The sequence below is a fragment of the Panthera leo genome, chromosome A2 (genome assembly GCF_018350215.1).
Source record: "Panthera leo isolate Ple1 chromosome A2, P.leo_Ple1_pat1.1, whole genome shotgun sequence".
Lineage (NCBI taxonomy): Eukaryota > Metazoa > Chordata > Mammalia > Carnivora > Felidae > Panthera > Panthera leo.
Window position 1 is genome coordinate 117,286,626 of NC_056680.1, and position 15,355 is coordinate 117,301,980.

Here is a 15,355-nt window from a genome sequence, read left to right on the forward strand (position 1 = left end):
GATAAAACCACGGTCCCTAAACCATCAGTAGAACACAGGGAAAATGTGTGATATAAAATACAGTTAACCTGTAAGTCATTTATTGAGTATCAGACCCTTCATGTTTTCTCCCTTGATCTTCATGGGAGAATACCAAAAGGATCCTCCTCCTTCAGGACAATTCCCCCCAAATCATACTGTGGATCTACTATGTGTCATATACCATAGCAGATGTTAAGATTTCACAGATAAATAGTTTTAAATCCTCATTTTACAGAGGAGTAAACTGAGGTTCAAAAAGGTAAAGACACTGCCACTGTTTATTATTCTAACTCAGGCCTGTGATCATAATGTCCATGTGCTTTACCCTGCATATATTCTGGGCCTTACCTTTGTTATTCCCACACTTTCCTGTCACATTCATTCCCCCGCTTATAGGAAGAAATAGGAGAAGACTAAATGAGAAGAGTTTTAAACAGAGTCAATAGACTTTAATTATTTTACATTAAAGAAACATTTATTATACGACCACTTTCCTCACCTAAGGATTTATATACATTTAGAGATATTTAAGGCGGGATGTATGAACAAAATGGCATGCCCAAGAAAAACTGTGTTCAAAAGAATCATAATTTCAAGAAAAATAAAAAACATCAAAGTAAAGTATGCAAAATAGGTAAACACGGCCATTATGGCTATTAAATAATCCATTGAGTATTAACTACCTGTAAGAGACAGCTTCTACCAGGGAGGCAAAGAGAGTAGGAAACTTCTGCCCTCAGGAAGCTGAGAGCCTACAGGGCACAGAAGACAGTAGTACCTGAAGGAAAATGGGATGAGGGACATAAAACCTGACATGTGAGACACAAGGAACTGAAGGAACACAGACTAGAAACCACCCAAGTGGGGAATACCACGAAGGCTCTGAGGGATGGAGAAGATTTGAATGGAGAGAGATGGGGAGGAGGAAATTTCTAGACAGAGGGAGAATCATAAGCAAAACAACAAAGCTCAGTACTATCCATTTGGCTAAAGAACACAGTACTCTAAGGGGAAGAATAGGATGGGAGAGAAGGCTAGTAGTTTGGGCCAGCTGTTGAAGGGCCATGAACATTGGCTATGGACTTTAGACCTTGATTTGGTAGGCAGTAAGAGCCCCCGAAGACTTCTGAGCAGAGAAAGGGCAGAACTAACACTATGCTTGTGGAATGGTCATCTGGTCCCATTGTCCCAGAGAGCCTGAAGGAGGGCATGGGGGGAGACAGACCACTTAGAGTCTGGCTAAAGGGGAAGGAAGTCCTAACTGAAGGACAGAGGAAATGCAAGGAGCTGGTTATGAGAGGAAAAGGAACTAGAATCGATAAGCTTTGTGCCTGCCTGGATGTGGAGGGCTAAGGGAAGAAGAGCAACCAGGGATGACACAAGTTGTGAGCTTAGTTGGCAGAGAAATGGGAACACACCATTCCTAAGAAAAGAATAGCCAAGATAAGCTATTTTGCCAAGGGAACACGGGAGCCTCGTGAGGGATTGAAGGTACCGGTGGGGCAACCCAGGGGAAACGTCCAGGGGCAACTGGAAGGCTTCGCAAGTTTGCATCTACAGGGGACTAGATGCAAAGTTAGGAGGCTCATGCAAATGTTAAAGTGGTGACTCAGAAAATTCACCATTTAACTCAGGCTTGAGGGTTACTGTACTTCTAAAACAAACCTACAACTGCTTTGCATTTCTGCAACTCAACTCAAACAAAATAAGGAGAGCTCCAAAAGAAGGGAACAGCTGGAAATATTTGGCACTTTATACACATTAAGTTGACCGCAGTGTCGGCAATTTAATATGAGTCAGTCAGAGAGCAGTTAATACATGGAAGAACTAATAAAAAAAAAAACCAAATCCTGTCTCTTTTCTCTTCAACAACAGTTATCTTACTTATGCCAAACCTCAAGGCCTCGTGATTGTAAACGGTTTATTAGGGTGTTTTCATATACAAGTTTTACAGACATTTGGTCCAACCGACTTATTTTATAGATGGTTAATTTTTTCAAAGGAGAAGGAGAAAACTTTACTTATTTGTCATACTTTCTCTTTCCTCAGTGCTCCCTCTCCTCCAAGCTGGTCACAAATCAGACAGTTGAGTAAAGTCAAAAGTCGTGAAGGGCTCTTGACCTCAAGTCAAAAGCTTTAAGCACAACAATATAGGAAGCACCTCTTTCTTAAGAAGACATTATGGGAAGGGCGCCTGGGTGGCTCAGTCTTTTGAGTGTCCCACTTGGGCTCAGGTCATGATCTCGCTCGAGCCCCACGTTGGGCTCTGTGCTGACAGCTCAGAGCCTGGAGCCTGCTTCAGGTTCTGTGTCTCCCTCTCTCTCTGCCCCTTCCCTGCTCATTCTCTGTCTCTCTCTCTCAAAATAAATAAACGTTAAAAAAAAAATTTAAGAAGACATCATGGGATACAGACTTACCATCCAAAGTTAGGGTCAAGATATCACAAAAACTAATTACAGTAATTAAATGGAAAATTCTGCTCTTGGCAAAGTAAACAATGAACTTAGAATAGTTTATTACTGTGACTGTATTATTTTATTAAAATTTAAGTGCTATAAATGTGCACAATGTATTCGTGAATTATCAGAATAATGCTATTAAAATATTTACTTAAGTATCAATATTTACTGAGAAGTATCCAAATTCAATGTGAGATGCTGAACAAGGAGTATCTTAGAGGAGGAAATACTCATTTAAAAAACTTCCTTTCTCCATTTTAAACCGAGTAATGATATTTTTAGGTCAAAGCTTCTGCATTTCATACATCAGTTTTCCTTAACGATGTTCAAACAACTCATTTTATCTTGGGCTAACAATACAAACAGCTTCCATACAAAAGAAAACAAAATAAAATTTGGGGTGTGTGTGTGTGTGTGTGTTTTAATCTTAGGGAGAGAAACTCAGACTGAAATCTTGAACAGAATCTGATACAGAGGAGATGTTCAATAAATATGCAGTGAACAAACAGATTCAAAATCATGAAAATAAATCCTACTATGTTCATTTATTAACAGAGAAAAACTCTCCACACCACTCAAAAACTATATAAGGACAAATGAAAATTCTAGGCAATAATTACCTCCTCAATATATTAGAAATATATACACATGTTGTTTTATTTAGGTTTATTATTAAACATATTTTATTTTGGTGTTGAGTCACAAATGTCATTATACAATACTAATTAATACCTCAAATAGCCAATGTTTGTGGGGTTAATATATTCCATTCAACATTTTAATAACAGTAAACAAAAACAGCTCAGCTATGCGGTAAAATCCATCAAACCACACAGATGGTTATAAGGTTTTCATTATGTGGTTTCCATAGCAATCATATTGCAAATCTGGAAGCTTCTTGCAAATAAGCAGCTTGTATTTACATGCCTCTCAGCTGCAGCACAAAACTCTGCAACATGTGATGCTATTATTCCAATCACACATTGTTAGCAGAATCATCAGAAGATTTTGTTGATCAGACAAGATGAAAATAACAGTAAACTCACTGCAGAAGATAATTCAAACACAGTTGTACATTCACTAAACTAATCAGCGAGTATCAGACATGTTCTGGTAGTCACCAGAAGGTTTTAACATGATAGCCTGGTCAAAAATATGGAAGTTCCAGGAGCACTCAGAACCCAAAAGCCTGAACTCCATTCTCGCTCCCCTTTTCAGCAGATACTTGGTCTTCCGTCCGAGTTGAGCAGAGAAAGGGAGAAGAGCAGAGAACGGGGTCCTCCCAAATCTTTTTAGGATGACTACCATTTGCCTACGTGGGAGAAGTCAAGACCTTTTTTTGTCCCCTGCTAGATTAATCAATTTAATTTACAAATTGATCCAGTTCCATAACAGATGGATTATTACCCTAATAAGAATCACGAATCTGTCTAGCTATGCAGTTTGTACAAAATGGCTATTTCTTCCTTACTAACGTTCTTTGTTTTAAGGACAAAACAACCAAAAGAGAAAAGCTATAAGCAAATGACAAAGACAGCTGACATTGCTTGAAAAAGGTTGAGGACAATTTGTTGGCACCAAAATAGGGTGTGTGATGTTCACATCAGGGCTGAAAACTGATCTTATCACATCTTCCAGGGAGAGGAGGACAACATCAGAAAACCTTCGACTCACACACAATGATTACCTTTCTCACTAAGCATCTTCAGAAAACGGCTCTGCTGAACTACAATGTATTTTCAAGACCTAAAACACAGAATCAAAAGCTATGCTCTGAAATAAAGATTGGGTGTAGATTTCTACCTGCCCTGGCTTCATTTGATTACAAAACTACACATTTGTCTCAAGAAAAGTTAACATTTATTGCTTGAATGTTCATGCAGTATGCATTTATATCCCTTATGTAACTAAATCCTCGTAACTGTTGTATGAGGTGATAACAGGTATTTTTACCATCATTTCATGGACGCAGGAATGGAATTTACAAAGCTTGAGTAACCTGTCCGAGTTCACACGTGCAATTAGAGCAGGGATTGAAACTGCAGCAAATGCCAGTTCTTTTCACCTTCTATTCAGCTCATAGATGGTTTTCTAAAATTTCATGTGCATACCAGCTGTCTGTTGGACCCGGAAAACATTTCCACATGAGTGCGCAGATTCTGCTCTACCATAGCATTGTATGCAAAGGACACCTTTATTTTTTTTTTTTTCCAATGTTTACTTTTGAGGGGGAGAAAGAGAGAGGGAGAGAGAAAGAGAGACAGCCAGACAGAGAGGGAGAGAGAGGACCCTAAGCAGGCTCTACACTATAAGCACAGAGCCCAATGCGGGGCTCGAACTCCTAAACCATGAGATCATGACCTGAGCCAAAGTCTCAGGCACCCCGTGAGGACATCTTAAGGTAAGCAATCCTTGCAAGCGAGGATTTATTTTTATTTTTTATTTTTTTTAATGTTTATTTATTTTTGAGATAGAGAAAGACAGAGCATGAACGGGGAGGGTCAGAGAGAGGGAGACACAGAATCTGAAACAGGCTCCAGGCTCTGAGCTGTCAGCACAGAGCCCGACGCGGGGCTCGAACTCACGGACCGTGAGATCATGACCTGAGCCGAAGTCGGACGCTTAACCGACTGAGCCACCCAGGCGCCCCGCAAGCAAGGATTTAGAAACAGAATTTCAAGCTGGGATGCCCCCAACCCACATCTCCTTTCCGTTCTCCCAGCCCTCCTTCCCCACCTCTGATGTGCACACGCTCAAGTGCCCTGAAGCCAGCACGTGCCACTTCGTACTCTGGAAAGGTCTCTAGTGTGACTCATTATTGCAAAAATATGTCAACTATTTTATTATGAAATAACATTTCATAATTTTTTCCCAGGCCAGCCAGCTTTTCTTTCTTCACTGGATTTCAAGAAGGGAAACATGGTCAAATGCAGACAGCACATGGCAAGTCTTTTTACGAACAAAGACGTTTGCCTCCGTTCCAAAGCAACAAACTATCCTGCACATTTCTCCAAGGGTTCTGGCTCCAGGGCATTGCAAGCAATATGTCCCTGGCTGGGAGAAGATGGGACAGATGTAACGAGGGGAATGAAGACACCTGGCTAGCCCCAGCACTACAGTGTGAAAGAGGGAGAGTGCAGGAGGTTCACACAAATGGCACCAGCCCCTCTTCGCTCTCCGGACCCGGGGCGCAGCTCGGAAGCTGGAAGTAGGTAAAAGCAGAAGAGCAGGGGTCAGAGGGCTACGGGCAAGGGAATTCACACCAAGACAAGGAGGAAAAGTGAGTTCCCTAGGGGCCTATACTGGTAAGTTAAAATATGACACTTCTGTAGGGTTTTTCTATCTAATAGACTGACATATATTTTACAGACTGGCATACATCTCATATACTTTTTTAAAGATAGAAACGTGTGCCTTTTAGTATTATATGAACTTCAAGAAAGATAAAAATGGCTGAAATGGTATATTTAGAGTCATGTTTACTCTCCTGGAAATTAGGCAAACTGGGGCCTACCGTTAAAGTTCTAGTTACTTGGGTGCCTGGGTGGCTCAGTCGGTTAAGCATTTGACTCGGTTTCGGCTCAGGTCACGATCTCATGGTTGTGGGATGGAGCCCTGCGTCGGGCTCTGTGCTGAGCACGCAGCCTGCTTAAGATTCTCTGCCTCTGCCCCACCTCTGCTCATTCTCTCTTTCTCTGTCTCTCTCTCTCTCAAAAATAATTAATAATAATAATAAAATGTCAACAAAAAGTTCTAGTTACTCCTGTGACCTCGAGACTGTAATTCTCATCTCAGTAAAGTACAAAGAATAATGTCTACCCTCCAGCACTCTGAACAGGACTGGGACAGGGTAATGACACAATCAGATTTCCAGGGGGAAAAAAATACCCAACTAGCCTGCAGTATCAGGGTCATTATCTTAGAAACTAGGTGTTTTGCAACAGCTTATGAATTTGGCAACCAAGAAGGTTAATATGATATAAAAGGCAACAAAATAAGCAGTTGTTATTCAATCATACCATCTAATTTTCAACCTTGACATTTTATTCTTACAGGGTTTGATAGTTGCACCTCAAAAGCAAAAATAAGCTCCCTAAGATCATAGTACATCTCTGTACTATATTAAAGCTAATCATTTATACACAAACCTGAAAATGCAAAAATAATAAATTTTTACAGACATTAAGCTTGCCAGCATCAAGGTTGGGATCTTGGGGACAACCTCAAATTCAAACAAGAATTTCATTTGGCAGAATCTGGACAAAATCTTAGGGAAAGAAACCTTAGCTATAATCTAGTTCAACTTCCTTCTTTCATTAACGGGGTCCTGAATGACTGACTGGGCCAAGGTCACGAAACTTGGGCTCTGCTCTTCTCTCCCTGCACTGCCTTCTATGCAACATGCACTGCGGACATTTCTGGAAAAGTCTCTGCTGCTCCAGAGGTCCTTCTCTCTTCAGGAGCAGTCTCACACAGACTTGATCACCCACAGGCAACTATGGTAAGCAAAGTATGTCGGTTAAAAATAAGGTCTGAACGGGCCAGATCCTGTCAGTCAGAAGGGACTGTGAGTCAGGAGAAGGCTTTACTCCCAAGGAGTACCAGGCACAAGGGAACAACGAAACGTGGCTCTTCCCTGTCCCGGGGCATATTCTACTCACGCATCCCACGATAGAAAATTCTCCTAACCATTCCATAAAGCTCAAACTCGTAGCTTTTTAATTAACATCTATAATAAGTTCTGCGATATTAAAATTCTTTTAACCCAAGAAAGTCAAATTAAATTGTTTCTCAGGTACAGTAACCTCGATCTGGCTGTGGACTTCTGGTACAGTTATAGTTTGCCACTAAAAATAGTTCTGGTTTTTAATTTAGATTAATCTTTTTTTATTATTATTCTTGCCACAAAAGCAGTATCTGTTCATTGCTGGCAGTCAGACAATAGAAATAAGCAAGCGTGCGTGCGTGTTGTGTGTGTGTGTGTGTATATATATATATATATATTTACATTTTTTAAATCATCCAAGACTGATCCATAACGACTATTAACATCTTCTCCTAGACCACCTCTACTCAGTTTCTGAGTAATAGGAATATCCAAATATATATGTACTTCATTATTAGGAAATATATACATTATTTCATATGAAATATATACATATATATAAGAGTCATCCATTCCTTCCAAATGTATTTGTATTTTATTATAAACTATTCTGAGTTCCTTTTTAGAAAGTAAAATATTTCCTCTCAATGTAGATTGTGGTTTAAATTTTATTCCGTAAAAAATACCATCTAATGATAAACAGGGTGGTGTTGAGATCATTTCATGGTAACTTGGCTGTTTTATATGGATCTACAACTGTCTACTATAACCTTAGAAAAAAGCAGACGGAACCAGAACTCAGCTGTTAGAGGCGTTGGCTCTGTTTCCTGTTTGCTTATGCAAACACACTCATCCTCTTCTCATGAGGTGCACCTTCACCTCATTTTCAACAGCCTAGGAAAGAAAGAGCACGGGAACATAAGGGGAACCATCACCCATTGGACTGATCGGTTCCACATCCCTTCTAACAGCAGTGGTTTCGAGACCCTTTTGGGAGGTGGAGAGTCTATGAGGTCAAAACTATTTTCGTAATAAAATGAAGACATTTGCCTTGTTCATTGTGTTAACATTTGCACTGATGCTGTGGAGCATGATGGGTAAACGGCTGACACCTCAGCATAAATCAAGGCAATGGCACCAAGCTGTCACTGTCTCTTCACTGCTTTGCACTAGCATTAAAAACAAACAAGCCAGTTTCACCGAAGAATGTCCGCGGGGAAGCAGTATAAATTATTATTTTCATGTAATATCAACCCTGAGAACACGTCCGTCCATTTAATAATTCTGTGTGACAAAATCAGAAGAATGCATGAAGCACTCGTGCTGCATTTCTAGATGTGCAAAAGACTGAGTGGCAAGCTGAACGAGCTTTTTTCCACGGGACACCATTTTTACTTGAATGAATGAGTGACAGACAAACTGCGGTTACTCAGACTTGGGAATGTGGCAGATATTTTCTCAAACATGAACTAAGTGAGCTTGTTATTTCAAAGAAAACAACTGACAATGATTGCCACGATAAAATTTAAGCTTTCAAGCAAAAATTAGCATTTTAGAAACTTAGATCTGCCACCATGAGCTTGACCGCTCCCCAGTATTGAAAGACTTTTCTAATGAGATTGGTGGTGATATTAATGAATCCTACAGTTTTTAACTGTATCATCATTTCACCAATATTTGGAAGTTCTGCATAATGCAGTGAACCAATACTTTCCAAATGACCAATGCATGATGTTACAAAACACGCCTGGGAAGAGATCCAGTCAAAGTATAAGACAGACCCGTGAATTTTAAAGTAACAAAGTACAGAAAGTTCATTGATACGGTTTTGGATTCCACCTTGCAACTAACCTTTAACTTGTCCAGTTTGGGTACAGTTATCAAAGAACATATAGCTCCTATGACTATTAAAACCCTTGCCTTTTCCTACTATATACCTGTGTGAGGCTGGGTTTCTCCATATGCTAACTAGACTTAAACCAAACAACATATCTCAACACAGTGAATGCGGAAGCAGATTTGAGAGTCTACATGTATTCTTTTAAATTAGACATTCAAGAGATCTGCCAAAATGTAAACCGTTGCCACTCTTTTCACTGATATTTTAGGAAACTATAGCTATTCTTTCCTAAAAATATCTTATGTTCACTGGTAATAGGTTTATCATTGAGATTTTTAAACTCATTGATAAACATTTTTAATATTTCTCAGTTTTAATTTCCAATATAGTAAATATGGAGAGGTGGAACCCACATAAATCAAGTGTTTTGGGGTCCTCAATACTTTTTAAAATTGTAAAGGGCTCCTGAGACCAGAAAGTTTGGGAATCACTGCCCTATGTTTTCTTTTCTTTTCTTTTTTAGGTGTTTGCTTAAATTCCAGTTAACATACCATGTGATATTAGTTTCAGGTGTACAATATAGTGATTCAATACTTCCATACTACACGTGGTGCTCATCATAACAAGTGCACTCCTTAATCCCCATCACCTATTTAACCAATCCCCCACCCCACCTTCTGGTAACCATCAGTTTGTTCTCTATAGCTAAGAGTCTGTTTCTTGGCTTGCGCCCCCCCCCCCCACTCTCTCTCTGTTTTCCCTTTACTCATTTGTTTTGTTTCTTAAATTCCACCTATGAGTGAAATCATATGGTATTTGTCTTTCTCTGACTGACTTATTTCACTTAGCATTATACTCTCTAGTTTCATCTATGTCATTTTAGTTAAATATCTAAACGTTGTTGATCCACGACATGAGAAAAACTGATAGCCTGGTAACCCAGAACACTATCTGATAATTATTTTATATTCCCAAAGCACACAATCTCAGGATTGAATCTCATTACACTGTTGACTCACATTGAGCTGTTGACCAAAATCCCTAGGTGTTCTTCCCATTTGCAGTGAAGCCAAGTCTTTCCTTTCTCGTACTTGTGCAACAAGATTTTTGGAGCAAGTGTGATCCCCTATTATATTTCATCTTGTTAGATTTGATCCATGACTTCAGTCTATTGAGAGCATGGCCTGTATATCTTCATCTAGGCATCAACGAATACAATGGTGTGACAATATTGAGAATTAAGCTCTAAGACATTCACAAAATAAATTAACCAGCACCCTTTGGGCACAGCTGTATAGTCAGTTATCCAACGGTCTTTACACCCATAAAAATTTCATGACAATCTTGGCCAAATGCCTCACTTACTTAAGTCTAGTCATATGTCTGTCATTTCCCTGAATACATGCTGGGTTCTGGTAATCATTATTTCATCTTCTAGATAGCACAGAAGACTCTCTTTGATGCCTTAGAGTCCACTTCAAAGTTCCTAAACTTTGCAGTGGTTTGCAGAATCCATCCAGAGTGGATAATGTGGCGCTCCTCCCAGAAGCCCTCTTCAGGCCTGACGCAGCCGTCCTCCAGTTGCTGGGACTCGGACTGCTGCTGGCTCACAGCTGTGTCCCCCACTAGGAACTGTCCTCAGCTACAGGGAGCTGCCTCACTCAAGATCACACCCCTCCCAGAGGACAGCCTGGAGCCAGTGATGAGCTGATGTAGGAACATAAAGACATGCCCCCTTCGCCTCAACAACAACCTTGAAGAAGCATCCCGGACCCAGAGCTCCCCAAGAGTTTGGCTGAGGCCTCAGTCACCGCTGTGTCGTAGACCAGTTTCTCCCGCCCGATTCTGCCTTCCTTGCTTTCACACGACGGTATCTCCCAAGACCACTCACCAGTAAGTCTTGTACATACAACTGTCTCAGAGTCTGTTTCAGGAAACCCAACTTCGGATACTGCAACCTTCTACCCGTTTTGAAGAGCTCACCATTTAATTGCTAGACTCCATACTTGGGGCATCTCTCTCTTCCTTGCATGTTTCCTTTAAAATCAGTGACAGTAATTCAATGATTTCATTTGCAAGTTGTCTTCTGATGTACACTTAAGGAAACTAGAGGCAAACTTAACTCCTACTCATGTTTGAGACATGGCTCAAATGTCCCCCAGTTAGAGTGTTTTCCCCAAACCCCTCCAGGCAGCTGGGCACTCCCCCTTGGTGATCTCCCAGCCTCAGTACAGGCCTCCATTATCACTGCTCTCATAAAGCACTACAGACATTTGTCTACTCGTCTCCTTTTCCTCCGACTGTGAACTCTCCAGTCCTTTTCCTCTGTGAACTCTCCAACCAGGCCTAACAGAGGGGCTGGGACCAAAAAATGTTTTCCATGAACGTTTGATGAATGAAAATCAAATGGATTTTGGTTAGCTGGGTATTCTATTAGAATCTCTTTGCCCGTCCTGGGCTTTTGTTACCTCCTACCAGTCTTATCAGGGGGATAATTCTTGACAGAAAAGGAACAAATAAAATAGAAACTGATTGTTTTCTTGGAATTACTGCCCTCCCCCAAATTTCAAAACCAAACAAGACCACATAGCAATTATGGGCACCTTTTGCTGCACTTAGCCTAATTTACAAACATCAGTTCTTTTCATATTTCCTTTGGTTATTTGGCCATTTCAGTGCTTGATATAGGACCCTGTAAAAGTTGTATTAATTGGATAGATTATAATAGCACAAAGATACTGATGGATTTTAGTTCCTCTCCCTATTTTCCTCATTGGGATCACTTGGAATTAAATGGTATTTTAAAATACTCATTCGTCTTTAATACCATACATTTGTGTCTCTTCGTTCTCTGACTTTTCTGAAATCTACCTTCCTAAAGTCTGCAAATGTCTGGCTGATGGCCAATTTTTTCCTTGTTGGATGCTAAGGTGACAACCGCTTTTGTCTAATTTTTTCCACAGTTAAATCTGGATATGGCAGCAGTTTCCCTATTTCTTATATCCTTTGGCCTCCTTCATTGTTTCATATGCTACTCTACGTTCAAACTATACCTGAAGAAGGAACAAGATGCAATGGTAATGACTGCTTATTGCTTTTCCTCCGTCTCCAGATTCTTAGCGTCAGTTCCTCGTAGTTGAAGATTGCTCGTTGCTAAATACTAAAAACCCCAAGTGGGGCGCCTAGGGGCTCAGTCGGTTAAGGGTCTGACTCTTGATTTCAGCTCGAGTCATGATCTCACGGTTACTGAGTTCGAGCCCAGTGTCGGGCTCTGTGCTGACAGCACGGAACCTGCTTGGGATTCTCTCTCTCCCTTCCTCTCTGCCTCTTCCCTGGTCACGCCCCTCCCCCCAAAATAAGAAAACAAAACACCTAACCATCCCAATCCCTAGCTCTGTGTGTCCCAGCCATAAGAAGCTGAGGTTGGGGAGAAAGTCACTCGGTCTCTCTCTCTCAGTCCTTTGTGTTCAATCGGCTGTGCTTGAAAGCAATAGTTACCACCTGCTTAGAAGCCCTAAATCCAAGGAATGGAAGAGACTGAACACACAGTATTGAATATTTAATATTTATAGGACAATTATCAAATAACAGCCCCACTTGTATTTTTCTATTACCACCACATGCTCCCTCTGTGATATGTAACTTCCAGTTTGGGACTAGATATTATGAACTACATCAATATCTCTGGCATATCACCATGACGTATTGTTCACCGATGGTAGTGGTTTTCAAACTTCAGAGGGCTTATTGAAACCCAGGTTGCTGGGCCCCACCCCTAGAGTTTCTGATTCAGATTTGGCAAGGTGCAACTCTAAAAAGTTTCCAGCCAATGTTGTTGGTCCCAGGACCGCATTGTGAGAACCACTGACACAGAGGTATCCCTTCGGATGGTTTCTTTTACCTAAGAGTTCAATGGTTTGTGTTCTATCATAATTTGAATGTAAGTTAATTAGAGCATCGTACCTTCAGGTGTTACTTGCCTTTTAAACTTCAAAATATAGGTATACCTCACTAAATAATACTAATATAAAATTAATTATAATGGAGCCAGTAAAGCGGAAATGGATCCCATATTAACCCCCAAAGACATAGTGGAACCACAGAAATGCAAGTAAAATTTGTATTCCAGAAGTTCATATTACCCTCTTTTACCACCTGTGCAAATTCAGCAAGCTAACTAAACTCTCTGAACCTCAATTTGCAACCTGGAAAAGAGCAACACTATTGTGAGCATGAAATGAGGTTCGAGTGGCCAGTATAATGCCCAGTACAGTGAAGATTTATAATCAAGTGGTTACAATAATAATCTGAGGGCTGCCTATACACTAAGCACCATGCCGGCCACTATGTGCATACGTCTCGTTCAATCCTCCGAACCCCGTGAGGAAGGTATTTGCCGTTAGTCCCATTTCACAGATGAAGAAATGAAGGCACAGAAACATTTAAGTAACTTGTTCAGCATAACACAGCAGTAAGAAGCAGTCCCAGAGTTTGAATCCAGGCAGGCTGCCTCCAGAACCCAAGTTCTGAAGCACTGTGCTTTTTCCTCCCTTTCGATGGAGGACCTTCCACAGATCACTTGCTCTTGTGTTGGTTAATTAATTAAACAGCACTTTAACCCACTGCCATAACATGTAACTTATGAGAAAGTTAATATTCATGATGTCATATTGACATATATTCTTTTTTTTTTAAACACTCTTCAATGACAAAATAACTTGGCTACCTCTGACAGTACGAAAAAAATAGCTCCCTTGAAAAATAGCGTACCCTGCTGAAAAACAGGAGAGGAGTCATGTTTGTAATGGCCACAAAAAGTGGAAAGTTTGGCATTTGCCCCTTCCATTTTTCTTTCAGTTGGAAGGCGGCTTGCAAATGGAAAAATCATCTCCCATCACCTCCCTCTCAGAGGCTGAATCTGATGAGAAAACAGAAGAAGGCCGAGCCCTGAAGCAAGCAGTGCCGCTGTCCTAGCCGGGAGCCCAAGAAGACTGATTAATCCTCAATGAGACAGCTCTAGTTTCTTACCAGATTTGACGGCAGCAAGACATGAAAAATGCAGCAAATTAAAGCACTTTACATAATACAAAAGAATGGCACTCTGGAAATAAAAATTTCCAAGTACCTACGAGGGGCTGTGCGTGGGCTTTCAGAATGACGTGTTTCAGGCATTTTTAATTCGAAGTTAAGAGGTATTTGTTGACACACAAAGTTATGATAAAAAAAAAAAATGTTAGAGTGTCTAGACAATGAAAGATCTTCTAGAAGTAGTTTATTTCTGCAGAGAGGAGTTGCCAAAAGAAGCAAGGTAGAACCTGCAGCGGGGAGAAGGGGAAGTTAGGCACACAGAGCCCGTTTGATGGAGGTCTTGGTGTTCATTTCTGCAAAATAGTATTTGATGTTCTTTAAAGTTCATAAGAATAAAAGTTTGAGCTTAAAAAACAACACACTTATAGGGGTGCCTGGGTGGTTCAGTCGGTTAAGTGTCTGACTTCGGCTCAGTTAATGATCTCACGGCTCGTGAGTTTGAGTCCCGCGTCAGGCTCTGTGCTGACAGTTCGGAACCTGGAGCCTGCTTCAGGTTCTGTGTCTTCCCCTCTCTCTGCCCCCCCTCCATTTGCACACTCTCTCTCTCTCTCTCTCTCTCTCTCAAAAATAAATAAACATTAAAAACATTAAAAAAAAACTTCTAGAACTACTATTCCACTTCTGGGTATTTATCCAAAGAATACAAAAACACAAATTCAAAATATGCACCCCATGTTCGCTGCAGCATTTTTTACAATAACCAAGATATAGAAACGACCAGAGTGTCCACTGATACGTGAACGAATAAAGAGGTATTCCTTCCACAAAGGAACAAAGACAATAAAACAAAAACAAACTCATAGATATAGATACAGCGAACAGACGAGTGGTTACTGAAGGGAAGGGGGTCAACTCTATCATGGACGGTAACTAGACTTACAGTGGTGATCACTTTGTACTGTGAATTATAAAGCTGTATACCTGAAACTTAATAAAAAACGGGGGGTGAGAAACCACACTTGCTCAGTTTTGACTCTCTAAAGGGATAAGCTGTACTCCCGTCTGCAAAGTGTCTTTTACTTGGATTCCAGAAATAAGGCCATCATAAACAAAATGTCTGCTCTCATGTAAAAGGACCAAGGGATTTTTAATGTCCATAGCAGGCAAACCAGATCTTTCCTTTTTTAAGGTCTCACCCAACAGTGACGCAGGGTAACACTTGGAGTAAATGTATCCATTCTAGAAACACGAGTCCCTGCCACCTTAGGAAACTACAGTCTAGGCAGTGTCAGTGCTAACCCCCCAGCCTCTTTTCCAGTATGACAAAGCATTCTTGTTTTCCCATCCCAGACTCACAACTGTTCAGATTTTTTTAAGCTAAGTATGACATTTTACAAACTT

The 15,355-nt window shown here is 40.6% G+C and overlaps 1 protein-coding gene across 4 annotated transcripts in view; it reads right to left on the bottom strand.

Moving 5' to 3' along the window:
* SKAP2 (src kinase associated phosphoprotein 2) overlaps positions 1–15,355 on the bottom strand; it is a 198,021-nt gene that overhangs the window by 40,944 nt on the left and 141,722 nt on the right. The window lies entirely within an intron of this gene.